The following is a 15,083-nucleotide window of genomic DNA, read 5'->3' as shown; positions in this document are numbered from 1 at the left end:
GTTCTGTTCACACACTACTTTTAGTCCACCTACCTGCAAGGGTCAAGTCCCAAGAAATATGTCTCAGTATTCCTATCGTATCACTCTGCTCCTGTTTTGTTTTCTTTCACACAGATTTTCCCTTTTTTTTTTACGGGTTTCTGGACAGCAAACTCTAAAACAAATTATTTTCATCACAAAAGCGATCTTTGGAATTGACTGACGTAGTCCGGAAGAATTCATGCATCAACTTACGTCACGTATTCGACGTCATCACTTCGCATACCTTATGGTCTCGGTATTTCGTTGGCCTTCGTATTTCCTACTTTTAAAATGACCCTCAAAGCTAACCGAGACTAGTTGAGGCTGTATCAATGTGCCTCCCGAGCAGGTTGTTAATGGCTTTTTAACGAGTGGTTATCGACAATTATTTCCCCCTCTGCTTCTTTATCTCTGTAAACTTGTAGAGCTAGTTATTTTTCGATAATGACCCAGCAACAAAACAAATAACGAGCCAGCAACAGCCTGAATCCTCGATAGTGCAATGGGTTGAGAAGCTGTTCTGTTTTGGTACTACTTTTGCGACTGAAAAGTTCCGAACGCTCTATACGTACGAAATATACATCTCTGGAGCAAACAATACAAACATACCGCATTTAAATTAACAACTACAGGCCTGAACACATGAATCTCCATATAAAATCCATGAGTTAGGTTGTTTTCTGAATCTAGATCTGCCGTGCACAAACCGTTCATCACAAGCAAATTCTCAAGGCAAGTAACTCATACTCAAGAGTAGTTCCCCTTCTTTTAACGCAGTTTCTTCGACAAAACTGCAATCCGACGGTCAGTTTTCAACAATATTTCATTTTGTAAACAGATCACACGCAACCAAATGCACACATCTCATCAATTTAAACAACATAAAGCGGTTTCATACACTATTTTCCCCAGAAAACTGAACTTCATGTGGGAATGTCGGGTGTAAGGACAAGGATATATAGCACAGGCAGAGGAGCATACAATTAAGACACCAAAGACAGAGGTTGCTTTAACTTATCTTTTATTGAAGGAAATGTAACTAAAAATAACCACTCAGTTAGCTTATCTAAATCATAAATATTCCAAAACAGTTTAGCTAAATTTGGTTGCAACTAGAAACAATGCTATAAGTTATAAAATAGAAACAATAAACAGAACTCTAATACAAGAAATAGCAATGCTTACATAAAACCAGAAATAGCAATTATGAATTATTCTAGTAGCCAAAAATAGGAACTATGAGTTCTGGTATCTACCAGTACCAGAATCAGAAACAATATATGTATTTAGTGTAAAACCAGAAACAATATGTATTTCTGGTGCAAACCAGAAATATAAACTATGAATATGAAACCAGAAAGCGGTATAATTAAAAAGGCAATATTATTCTGGTAGCAACCAGAAATATAACTATGAGTTCTGGTATCAACCAGAAACAGTATAATATATATATGTGTATATCTGGTGTAAACCAGAAATATAAACTATGAATTCTGGTAGCAACCAGAAAGCAGTGTAAAGAAGAAGGCACTAAAAAGAAAAGAAAATACAAGTATAAACAACATGCCTTCTAAGTCACACATGACATAATACAAAGCATAAATCAATGAATGTATCATTTGTCAAAATAATCATGACAAATATAGACAAGTAACAATACAGCCAAAATCCTGCAGACACAGCATTCTCTGAAAGAGAATCCACAGTGAGTTAAACAACTCCACAACAGCTAATGTCAAGGGAAGTAACCAACATCTTCCCTCAGGCCTAAGCCTTGCATAGGAAAATGCTCTACATAAATTAACCAACTGCATGAACCGCAACTGCAAAATAATTGTTATTATTAAGCATGTTCATCGCCATGAAGACACATCTTCATCGAGTTGAATAATAACGACAAGAATAAGAAAGATAACTCAGGCATGGGGTAAGCGCAAGCTCCCATGCTTCAAAATGAAGCGTTAGACAACAGTCTATTACTTTACAGGGAAGCGCGACTAAATCATATCGCTTTAGATTAAAAGTCTGTTTTGCTTCTATGCGACTGCACAAAATGTTAGGTTTTTATCAGTCGCTAAGCTCTTCTGTAGGCAAACACATTTTAAGTGCAAGCGCGACTGCACACAATGTTCAGTTTTATCAGTCGCAAAGTTCTTCTGCAGGCAAGTGCCTTTAAAGTGCAACATGAGAATTAACAGTCAAAATTGTGCATCCTGCAGACAATATCTTCCTATTGTCTGAGATCTTAACTCAGAAGAGCTCTATCATTCTCATGCCTGAATTCATCAAAGGAATGATAATCAAAACTCATAAGATCATGTACAGGTAAAAGGGTAATACAAATGAAGACTAGCAAAATATCAGAGTATGAAAATGCATGTGACAAACAGAGTAGAACCAGTAGAGTGACACAGGACAGAATACATAACATGACTGGCTCACACAAAGCCAGACAAAAGACAGGGAAGGTAAGCCATGTACCTGTGTATCAGGGGCGGACCTAGGGGAATGGGGGCGCTCTGACATCATTACACGGGGGACGCCGGTCAAAAATGGCGGACACTACTCTTACATCAGCCAATCAACCGTCAACGACATACGGCTTGAAATGCAGCAACATGATCAAACACATGAAACGTGACGCATCACAAAACTTCATAAAGCATGTCATTTTGTTGTACACTTCGCCTACAAAGTTACAGTTACAGTACTGGAAACAAAGAGCGATCCTCAGCGAAGCGAAAACTGAGAACTTCTTTGTTCCTCAACAAACTGGCTACGAAGCGGAATTCCGTCCAGCAAAGTATTCAAATCCCTTCTCATCGAAAACCGAAATCTGAGAAAGGTTCGACTTACCTTACCGGACTTCATCGTTATAAAACTGTCCTTGTAAAAAAGGAGATCTAACATAGGTCTACTCGACTTAAAATATGGTGAGACAGGCTTTCTCATTGAGTTCACTACCCAAAATATATGTGTCAACCATAATTCCCGTTCATCAATTGTAGGGGTTTCTGTGCCTAAATCGTAAATAGGTAGCTTTACGGGCCAATAGCACGGAGGGCTTAACTTTGGACTTTTAACCGACTACTACTCAGACTCTACTGATCTCCAGAAATAATATGTGATGAAAATGGGAAAAAGATCGCAACGATACACATGGGTCTTCTCGACATAAAATATTGCGAGACAGGCTTTTTCTCAGCGAAAACGAAACGTATGAGAACGAGTCTGCCTTACTTGATTCTTACGAGTCTTTAATTCACAAGACTCTAAAACAACTTTAGAACAACTGGTCATCAAATATTAGAAGTTATTAACGCTCAATTTCAGCGCCAAATCATAAAAGTAATTAGAAACTGATCTAGAAAACACATCTCTCCGCTAGATCAAAATGGCGTCATCAACTCTGACGCGAGACCGGTCGGACATCGCCCGGGACCAAATCAGCGTCAAAATGTACATATGCAAACATCATAGCATCAAATGAAACATAAGAATGAAGCAAAAGGAAAGAATACAGCATAAGGAATGAATAAAGCATTTAGTTACTTACAGATTCTCCTCAGTGAGCACACTTGAAAGAAACACAAACTCTGCTGCTGACGCCTAGTCGCGAAACACAAAGACTGAAAGAGACAGGTCTCGGAATGAAAACCACAAGTCGACCGCTTACTAACTTCGCGACAAACTACACTAGACCGGTTCACGACAAATTAGAGCAGAGCTTCGACACGTTCACGGCTACCGACAACACACATGGAGCACCCAGCTCGCAGTGTCACAAATCGCGTTTTCTGCTCTACTTATTTAGTTAAAATTAATATTAAAAGTCCTACGGTTTTGAGCCATTAACTCATTCGCTGCGCAGCTAAATTTCCCCTGTGTTCCCTGCCAACGCGCGATTTAGAGCCATTTTGAAAAAAATATTAAAAATCAACAACACAAGATAACCTTACATACCTTATGTTTTTGCAAAGTTTGAAACTTACTCTTTTAGAAAATATATGAAACATTTGAAAGTACATACCTTTTGTTGTCTTCATATCCACGCAAAATATCCAATTTGAAGCAAAACAAAAAAACTTTCTACGTCATGGGTTCATCATACACAATGTCATGATCGACACTTGCATTGCCCGAATCATCACCCAAATGATCGTCCATTGGCACAAAATCGTCACCAGAATCTAAAATATCATCTCCACTATCATCATCACTGAGGTCAAGATCAGAACCGTACTGAATAACACGTTCTAGCACTCTTTTCAAGTTACTACGTCTCAGCAGAACGATCCGCCATCTTGGAAAAGTCAAAACACGTGGGTCGCACACCGTCAACAAAATTTTTATTAATCCCAACAATTTAAGGGAAGGAACTGTTTACAGTGAATGGTACCACTGTAGACAGATAGAAGTTCATTGCAGGGGTTGTTTCCCTTGGTCAGCAGGACCGTTTACACCGTTAAAAATTCGTGATATCCGTCGGAACTCAAGTGCCGGCACGCAGCCAACGCTAAACACAGGTTTCGGAATTCCAGTTCCGACGCGCAGCGAATGACTTGAGTGTTTGTCCGCTTTCAAAAAGAGGAAAGAAAGAAACAAAAAATAAGGAGAGGAGGGCAGGGGGTGGGGTTGAGTTGATAATGCTCTGTGGAATTTGTTAAAATGAAAAGTAATTAAGATGTTTCTTGGTAAGAATTATAAGTCTGTATTCTATATCTTGAATAACGGGCTTGTAATATTATTTTTTTTTATTTCAAATCGAGTTAAAAAGTGGAACCTTTCAGGATCACCAATAAAACCAAATAGATGAGCAAGTAAGAGGAACACGAACAATAAATCTCAAAACTTTTTACAAATAAAAGGATTAAGATGTAAGCCACGAAGGCCGTGGTAATAAAAACAATATGTACAGTTTGGCGACTAGTGGGCCTTGGGTGAGGATATGTTGTCTAGAAGGTAGTCGCTGGAATCAGGAGGGATGGCGGGAGCCACTCGACCTCAAACTGAAACACGCTGATGTGATAATCTGGGCTTAGTTATACCCACAGCCCCATGTCCGAGTCCCTGACCAGTCGGCACAGCAGCAAGCTGTGTGACCAGCCTAGAGAACTGCTACTGCGCAGATAATCCTGGGGACTCAGACCATGGAGCTGCATATGGTCATATAAGGTTTTAAAGGTAATTCTATTTGTAGCGCATGGAGCGAAAATGTGTTGAAATGAATAGGGTTCTCCACAATGGCAGGACTTGTTAAAGATATGGAAGCGGCAGCCGCCGGCACGGAGGCGTCTGAAGATAGTGAGGAGGTTTGTTGGGAGATCGGGGTGTAGATCGTTCATATCAATGGGTTGATAGGACAGAGATGTTACGTACTGACTTCGAATGAGTTTACGGATTTTACTGTAGAACTCGGTTACTGAGTAGCCGATGTTAGTGTTAGCTGGGCTAGATTCTGCCGCTTCTTTGGCAGCGACATCCGCCAGTTCATTTCCCCGGACCCCTACGTGAGAGGGGACCCAGAGAAATGATACGGATGTGCCGGATGAGATTAACTGGTGACATATAAAGAGGATTTCTCTTTGTAGCTCTGCCCGATTTGATGTGTTTCGATGCAGAGCTTGTAATGAAGAGCGCGAGTCAGAGCAGAAAACTACCGCACGCGGTGTGACTGGGAGGTCATTTATAAAAGTGCATGCCATGAGCAAGGCAAATAGCTCGGCTGAGAATATGGAGATGTCTTTATTAAGAGTATATTTCCTTGAGATTTTGAGATCTGGGATCACAAAGGCGCAGCCAACGCTGCCGTCTGCAAATTTGGATCCGTCAGTAAAGACTTTTAAATGCTCCGAGAATTTGTAGTTTAGGGTTTCTTTTGTAACAGTAGCTAGGTAGACGGGGTTATCTTTTTTGGTAGTATTATCTTCACTGTCGTATATGATAGTAGGGGTTTCCTCAAGCCAAGGCGGGTAGGAGGGCGGGGGGACCCTGGCCAGCTCACTGACCTTCACCCCGCTATCGGCTAGAATGCGGTTTACTGTGTCGGATAAGGGTAGCGTTTTGGCCAAGAGTTGAGTGCTATGTTTGGTGTTGGCCTCATAATTTTGGTGCTGAGGAAAAAAGTCAGTCAGGACCTCGCAGGCAGAGTTCTCTACCGCGTGGGCTCTGACAGCATACTGAGCTGAACGGAGTTTTATCTCATCCACAAGGGGCAGCCACCCACACTCGCTGTAGACTCGACTCTTACTCGCTTGTTGGGAGAGTCCCAGAGCTATTTTGAGCGCCCTGCACTCTATAATAGCCAGTTTTTTCATGAGCGCCGGGCGCGTCGCGAAATAAGCTTCGCATCCGTAAAGGAGGCGGGAGCGAATTAATGCCCGCACTACCTCTGTGACACACTTACGCCCTCTGGCCCAGAATTGGGACGCCAGGTAGCGTATGATATAAAGATCCTTGTTGGCCTTATTGATCAGATGTTCGATATGACTGGTCCAGTTAAGTCGGGTATCGATGATAACGCCGAGGAACTTAACTTCTGAGCTCGGTTTGATAATATCACAACCTATCTTTATACTGCAGTTCCTGTACAGTTGTCTACGGGAGACAACAAGAAAGACTGTTTTATTTGAGGCTAGTTGGAAGCCGTTGGTGTACATATATTGACAGAGGTTGTCGATTTTAGTTTGGTAAGAAGATAAGTCAACAGTGTTGGTAACTCTGTTATGGCGTGGTCTATTAGTGTCTATTAAGGCGAGGTCGTCCGCATACAGAAGTACACTGGCACCGTCAACCTTAACAGAAGTAATGTCATAGAGCATGATGCTGAATAAGTTTGGCGCGATGATACTGCCCTGGGGAACCCCCATGTCCAGCGCATGGGTTTCGGACACCGAAGAGCCCACCCGGACAGACATCTTGCGATTGCTGATGAAGTTTTTGATGAATTGGTACATGTGGCCAGAGACACCGATTCTGCCGAGTTTTAGGAGTAGACGAGCATGCCAGACGCTGTCGTACGCAGATTTAATATCAAAGAAGGTTCCAAGAAGAGAATTATTACTATGTGCCAAGGTCTTTTTGATTTTTTCAGTGACGTGCACAATGTGGTCCGCACACGAACGACCTTGCCTAAAACCTGCCTGGCATGTAGGAATGATATTGTGTTTATTGAGGTGGAACTCCAGCCTCTGGTTCACCACACGCTCAAAGATCTTGCTGAGGTGGGGGGTTAGTGATATGGGGCGGTAACTGCCAGGTAGATTGCCCGGTTTTCCGCTCTTCAATACTGCTACTACTTGTGAGTCTGACCACGCTGCGGGGATAGTATCCTTTACCCAGCATAGGTTGAAAAACTGAGTGAGCAACTTAACAAAGTTAGGTGGTAGATGTTTTATCATGTGATATGATATTGGGTCTAAACCTGTGGATTTTTTGGGGTCTTTCACAGAAGAGATGGCGTTTTGGACTTCTTTTGCCTTAAACATGCAGTTTATAGGCAACTGGTTGTCATCTGGGGGGTATGTGAAACCCTTCTCCTGATCTAACCTATAATTGAGTCGTTCAGTATCTAGGGATTTTGATTGACTATTTTTGGCAAAGGTAGCTGCTAATAGGTTTGCCTTTTCAGAGTCAGTTGTGGTCAATTTATCGCCCGATAGTAGTGGCTTTTCTTTAGTTCTGTTAATGTACATTTAAATCTGCGGATTTTCTTCCAGATTTTGCCACAGTCTTTGTAATCTTTAGTTTCTTTGTGGACAAAGTTTTCCCAGTTTTGAAGTTTAGCCTCAGCGGTGATCTGGTTAAATTGTATTTCAGCTGACTTCATATTCGTGAAGTTAGCGTCTGAGCAGTGCCTGAGATATGTCCTAATGTGATATCGCTTGTTTGCCAAGGCTTCGTCACAGTCTGCATTCCACCACTCATTCCTTTTGGCCTTACGGTTAGGATTTACTGATTTAAGCGGAATGTGATTATTGGCAGCAGTGAGTATACATTGACGTATGTTATTGTAAGAGGCTTCGATGTCATCCGTAAGGAGAGTTTCCTCCCTGACACCCTCGAGCTCCGCACGGAAGCTGTCCCAATTTGCCTGTTTGTAATTGTACTTTTTTCTGACCTCCGAGTTATTGCGATTAGGGGCGAAGTGGCGGAAGGTAAGAACAATGGGTAAGTGATCGGAGCCGAGGGCGTCCGGGAAAACGTTCCAGTCGATGTCAGTGACTATGGCATTTGAGCAAAGGGAGAGATCGATTGCTGACGGGGAATGGTCAGCTCTGTCTGGAAGTCTGGTTGCCGAGCCATCGTTTAGTATACAAAAGTCAGTTTCCAAAATGACGTCAGCAAGGTTGCTATTGGCATGTTTGTATCTAGGGTTAGCAGAGTCCCACAGAGGGTGGTGATTATTAAAATCACCCATCACGCACCAGTGTGCCCTGCCATGATCCAGGGATTTTAGCCAGTCGGTAGTTCCTTTTTTATTACACCCGTGGGGGTAATATATGTTAACTATGTTGAGGTTTTTGGATCCTTTTATTTCGATTTCAACAGCACATGTACTGAGATTTTCTGAACTAGGGATGAGAGGTGCAAAGGGTTTGTAATTTAAGGAAGACTTTAGATAAATAGCTGTTTGAATGAGTTGCCCTGAGCCCTTTTGCTCTACTATGGGAGGGAAGTCAAAACCATCTATAGAAGGCAGTAGGGAGCGTTTTCTCTTGACTGACTGGATAACTAAGATGTCAGCAGAGTGATTTGATATATAATTATATAGCTGAGAGAAGTTAGAGTTGATAGAGCGACAGTTCCACTGTAATATGATAAATCCGTGACCGCTTTCACCTTGTTCAGCCATTTTAACACGCACAAAGAAGGTAAGTTAAAGGGCAGATTTAAAATAGGTTAAAAAGTGGTTTTAACAGCTTTCATATCCGTCACTGACAACTGCTTGGCACCAGCAAGAGCGCCCAGCGCCAGAGTGGCGCCGCCCGGAATGAAGCGTTCAACCTTGGTGTTGGAGAGTTGTGTGTATGTAGCTGAGAGGGAGTCGATCAGGTCGAGAGGACTCTGCATCTGTCTGGCCTTAACCATGAAGCCGAGGCACTGCTCGATGAAACCTTGAAGGCCTCTTTGTTGTTCATTTAAATTTGCATATTGCTCTCCTGTTTTTAGCTTATCTAGTGCAGCGTCGGCTAGCTCAAGCTCTGCCTTCTCCTGCTCCTCCCTCATCTGCTGCTTTATTTCCTGTTCAGTTTTAAGTTTGTATTCTCTGAATCTCTGGGCCAATCCCTCCTCCATTCTCCCCATCAACCTCTCGAAGAGCTGCTCTTCTTTCGAGTCCTCCTTCCTGTTCTGGGCTTTGCGTAGGAGGGAGGCCTTTAACCCGGGGGTCCCATGAAGCGGCGCCTCTGCCCGAGCCGTCTGAGACTTACAGTGAGCCTGGGGGCCAGGATTTGGATTTTGCGAAGTTGTTTGGTGCTTCGCGGTTGCAGCAGAACTGTCCGCATGAACTGGAAGGAGTGTATTGTCATGTTCGGTCATTTTGTTTTTGATTTCTTGTATTTTATTTACTTGCCCACCCAGGGGGGGTCTCTGGACAGCCAAAGAGTACCCGGACCGGGGGGTTGAGGTCCGCCGGATCGGTTGCGGAGGGGGACGCCAGAAGGAGTCCCTCATTTCCGCTGGGGCAGTCGCTGTTTTATTTTGTTGTTTGGCGAGCTCGCGCCGCGCCCGATCCAGGGCCTCAGAATATGGTATGTATGCTGCCGACCTGATCTTATTGGCCTGCAGCCTCAGTCTCATTTCCGGGCATCCAAGATAAGCGGCGGAATGCTCGCCCTTGCAGTTTACGCAATGTTTGGCCTTGGTGCACGTCGCTCCGTCGTGGCCCTTGGAGCCACATCGGGGGCAGATCTGCACTTTTGATTTGCATTGTTGTTTTAGGTGCGATAGTCTCTGGCACTTCGTACAGCGCCGCACTGGAGGAGTGTAGGGTTCGACGCCGTACACCTCACTCTCCAGAACGACGCTGTCTGGAAGAATTGCCGTTGTAAACGTGACACGGACCGCCTGAGACGGTTTCCCATCCCTAAGGAGAAGACGGCGAAAAGATCGAACCGAGGAGGGGCCCTTTTCTACAAGACTCCCATCCTCCATCCGGACGCGCACGCCCACTGCCATCTCAGACAGGTCTGTTCCTGAATGTATTGTGGGTATGCGTTTAATGACACCTTCGGTTGTTACCTCCGGACGGTGGCATTTCACTTTGATGCCGCCGATCGAGTCCAGCCTCAATAGCTTGTTTTGTTGTGATGCTGAGGAGCACCCTACCAGGACGCTCCCAGCTGCCAGCATGCGTATTTCTTTGACCTCGCCGATGGCAAGGTCAAAAGTTTTTTTCCTCCTGAGGCCGAGTCCCTGCAATGTTGCAGGGCCCTCCTTCAGGTCCCGCACCACCACGGGGAACTCTAAGAAGGAGGGAGGAGGTTGCTTGGGTTGGTAAAGAAGTTTTCTTCGGGGTCTTTGTTTTGTGTGTGTGTGTGTATTGGCAGGTGGTAGTGGCTGTTGAGTTGTCTGGTTTTCTTGTGATTCAGTTAGGGGTTGGGAGGTGTCGACCCCCCGGGCAGATGTTGCATGGGAAATACCTGTGTTTCCCTGAAGAGGGGGACCCTCGCAGAGGACCTTTTGCTTCTTTTTCTTTTTGGGCTTCTTACGATTGACTTCGGTGAAGTCTTCCTCAAAATGATCAGTAATCTGAGAGCGTGGGGGGCTATCCCGGAAGAGAAGAGATTCCGGAGAGCTCTGCCCCCCCTCAGGGTCGTCCTCCCGCAATCTCTTTCTCTTGAAAGGAGAAGATATGCTGGTTTTCTCATTGGTGATTGCTTTATTAAGCTGTTTGGATTTTGGGGACTGACCAGTCCGGCTGGCCCGGTCAGTCTCATTCAGTGATTCCATGGGAATATCTGGGGCGCGGTCAGAACCGCTTGCTGTTTGGTCCATATTAAGGGACCAATCTTGCTCCCTCAGAGCAGTGGTGTCCGTTGGAAGGTAGTTATCTACCCAGATGAACGTTTCCCGCCTATCAGCAAAGGTGGTGTTTGGCAGTTTGTGTTTAGCAACTTGGCTCATCACTTACAAGGTACGGTACGGTCACCAAGAAAAAACAAGCCAAACAGCTCAGGGTTAAAAAGGCAGGATAAAAGCAGGGTAACAAAAGCGTCCTTAGACAAAGAGTGAGCTGAAGCTCACCCCTCCAGCGACTTTCACTTCTCTCCCGAGAAACACGAGGACTCCTGCAGGGCGAGTGGGAACGCCACCAAGGGCAGCTAGCCCCCTTTCTGGACCCACGCCAAGAGCAGAGGGAGCTGTGTCGTGTGTTTAAGACACAACGAAAATGTGATTGTCCCCCTTTACCCTCAGGAATTCGGGAGAAAATCGCTATTTGAGCACTGACTTGGCTATGTAAGCTCGAGGTGCGTTAAAGCAGTCGCTATGTAATCAGCATGTTTGCTTGTGAAAGAACGCACTCTACGGGCCAGCAACTGCAGTGAATTACTCGTGCTGAGTGTGACATGACATGGCATGACATCCCTCTGCTCTACTCTAAATGTTCGCTCTTTTAAAGACAGGGCACTTCCGATTCCCTGTGGCGATAAGCCAATGGGGAGGATACCTGGTGTCAGACAACGGGGGGCGTTCTACTTAAAATGCCTGCCCAATGAAAGGGATCGTTACCGAGGCATGAAGCCGTGTCGGTGTCACGCACCGGAAATATTACGCACAGCGGATAAGGCTCATTAGATTACAAGCAGTGTCAAAGCTGATACACAGAAGGGGGGGGGGGGGGGGGTAAGAGACTAAAACCTCCAAGCCACCTGGCATCTTCTATGATGTACCGTGTCAAAAGAAATGACACCCACTTGACAAAACGCCGTTCCAACGATACAGACAGGCTGGCGGCACATTACATAACGACCACCTAAACCTGAGATAAGAGATTAGAACTGCATCCGGTCGGGGTCTACCCTACGATAGTAAACACACAATAAAGTACAATGCACAAAGACAACCAGGTATTATTTAGTCACTCCTTAGGCACTGATGGTTAGAGGTTACGCTGCTGCTTCTCATCATTTCAAGTTAGGGATTTAGCACAAAGGGCATTTTTTAAAGGTAAACCCAATGTGACTAGCACACACACACAGGGAATAGCTATAGACAGGGGAGGCAAATGGGTCTGGCAGGAGATAATCACACACAGAGAGACGGGGTACGCCACTTGGCTACATTCATACAGTAATTAACGTTGGAACACGGGTGCAAAAGATCGTCTGCTAGTCCCATTTGACGAAAGAACATTATCCTAAGCGATACTAAAACATAAACAGAACACACAATATCTGCCTTTACCGCCACAGCAGAATAACAGCATATCTGTGTGCTTGATTTTAGTCTAAAACAGGGAAACTGACAAGAAGTGTTAACAGAATGGAATGATTTGCACGGAACTATACAACCGCGCATTAATCGATCGCCTGCGCAGGTTGACTGGTTGAGTGATTCGGATTCGATCAAACTTTCGCACAAAAACTCCTGTTTTCTTTGAATAACTGAAGAAAGGAGGAATAAAGAGGTTACACACCTCTCTCAGTGATTATTAAAAATAATGGTCTCAGTTCGCGGTCATGAAAAAGCTCGATGAAGCTCGCATTTTTCATGATCCACCAACTTAGACCATTATTTTTAATAATCACTGAGACTCGGCATGTAACCTTTACTTAATGACCGGTGATTTTTAATGAGTTGGGGCATTCTGACCAATTCCAGGATCTGTTTCATTAAAACGCAAACTTGATTGAATTATAATCTGTATTTAGTATCACTTGAAAATTCCTGCTTCCATATTTAGTTATGAATCTTCAGATTACGATTTGAAACTGATTTACCCTTCCGCTTCCAAAAATCACATCAATCTAGAGAGGAAACATAAAATCACATACCTTGTTATTTGCTTCTGGTCGTTAGATCTGAATGCAGTATTACAACTGAACTATGTGCACAGACTGAGTTTGATATCTACTTGAATGAGTGAGCTGTCCTACCCACGTAACCAAATAAACTCTCTCTCTCTCTCTCTCTCTCTCTCTCTCTCTCTCTCTCTCTCTCTCTCTCTCTCTCTCTCTCTCTCTCTCTCTCTCTCTCTCTCTCTCTCAAATAGGCTGCTGAAGGGTTGGGGATTATCTATTCGAAAATTCGCTCACCTTCAAATGTGGACTCCGTTGCGTCTTCAGCAGAACTTGGTCACAAGCATGGCTCGTATGTTTCGTGACGTTCAACAACAGGCTTTGAATTAGTTCATCGCGGCAGTAAACACACAATTCTTTTTTCTCTGCTCGTGGTTGTGAAACAAATCTACAATCTACAGACTTTCCAGTTTTCGAAAACCATACGAAGACTTGATGCACTGGTCACATTAACAACTACAGGCCTGAACATATATATTTTCTCTGGTGAATCCATGGTTCCCAACTCGATCACAAGGATAAGGCCAAAAAAAAAAATTGTCTGTTTAGGGTAACATGACCAAAAAAAGTAGGGTCGGTAGGTAGGTAAAGTTTTTTTTTTTTTTTGGTGTGTAAATGCTATGTTGGCTGAACATTCACTTCTTATATTTGATGAATACATGTTTCAAAACTAACGTATAAATAAAACAGAGAGAAAGGGAGAGAAAGAAACGCCAAATGTCTCTTTTTAGCATTTTTACCTCTTTTTTTTTTTTTTTTTTTTTTGAAATCCAAAAAAAGTTTTTGGGTCGGCGCCAAATCGATAGGGTCGGTCGGGTTACCCTAAACAGACAATTTTTTTTTTTGGCCTAAGACAATCTAAAGTTTTGTCAATATTTTCACGAGTTTTCATTCACAAACACCTGGGAAATAAATCTCATGTTCCCCATGCAATAAATCGAGGTGGTGAATGGGTTTGAGCTTTCATGTGAAACGTGGATTGTCAAAGTAAAAGCCAATCAGGCTGATTGTTTGATGTGTGGAACCATCGCGGCTTTGGATTTGTGTTTCCGAGGACAACGATTGTAAGCATTCACTCTCAAGACCCAATCAATGTTGATAATTACCGCGGCGACTCATGGTCAATTTGCAACTTATCTCTGTAATCGCAAAAATCCACAACGAAAAGTCATAAACACTTAAAAAGAAAAGAAATATGCTCAACACTTACTGAACTCACACGTATGATCGCAGCTCTGTACATTTTCAGACTGGAAGAAAAGCGTCAACAAGCTACGTTTGACGTCACATACAAGGTTGACGTGTTATCTCGAGCTACTGTGACGATGCTTTGTGGCCCGGAGTTGGATTCTAAAAATTCGTCTCCCTGTGGGTTATTGTGCATATTGTTTCACAACCAAAATGATGACAAAAACGATGTTTGGTGGCTTGTCGTCAGACCAGCAGTTTGTTGTTGGTCCTCGGGGAGCATATCGCCTTTTGTCTCATATTTATCAACCGCGGCCTTCGGCCTTGGTCGATAAAGATGAAACAAAAGACGATATGGTCCCCTTGGACCAACAAAAAAGCTGGTCTGTCAACAAGCCATCAAACATCTTATAATGTTTGCATCCCATTATCTGAAAGTTGCAAGAAGAATCAAGGAATAGGAAAGTTGGCGGTGAACAGACTGACGACCGCCGCTGACAACTTTTTAATTATGCCTGGTCACGGGGTCACATGCGCAAGAAGCATGCGCAACCTGTCTGTCGTCTGCTGCAATCTCGGTTTTTGATAACTCCACGACTTCCGTTCCGTCTAGAGCAACGAAGAGAGTTTTACCTTGTAATAGTAGTAGTCTTGAGAGCGCACAGGCCTAGCCCACTTTGATCCCGACCCGCTCGTGACGAGTGCCTGTGCTTTGGGTGGGAGGGGGGATACTTTACTTTACTTTATTTTGGTGTTTAACGTCGTTTTCAACCACGAAGGTTATATCGCGACAGGGGGAGGGGGGATAGTCAGTATGGAGTTTATGTGAGATAAACAAGGCCGGCTGACGTC

At 43.8% G+C, this 15,083-nt stretch overlaps 1 protein-coding gene across 1 annotated transcript in view; it reads right to left on the bottom strand.

Moving 5' to 3' along the window:
* Positions 1-15,083, bottom strand: part of LOC138974160 (uncharacterized) — a 318,701-nt gene that overhangs the window by 276,276 nt on the left and 27,342 nt on the right. The window lies entirely within an intron of this gene.

Source organism: Littorina saxatilis, linkage group LG8 (assembly GCF_037325665.1).
Source record: "Littorina saxatilis isolate snail1 linkage group LG8, US_GU_Lsax_2.0, whole genome shotgun sequence".
In the NCBI taxonomy this organism is placed as follows: domain Eukaryota; kingdom Metazoa; phylum Mollusca; class Gastropoda; order Littorinimorpha; family Littorinidae; genus Littorina; species Littorina saxatilis.
The sequence above is the reverse complement of the archived record's forward strand: the minus strand, read 5'-3'. Positions and strand labels throughout refer to the sequence as shown.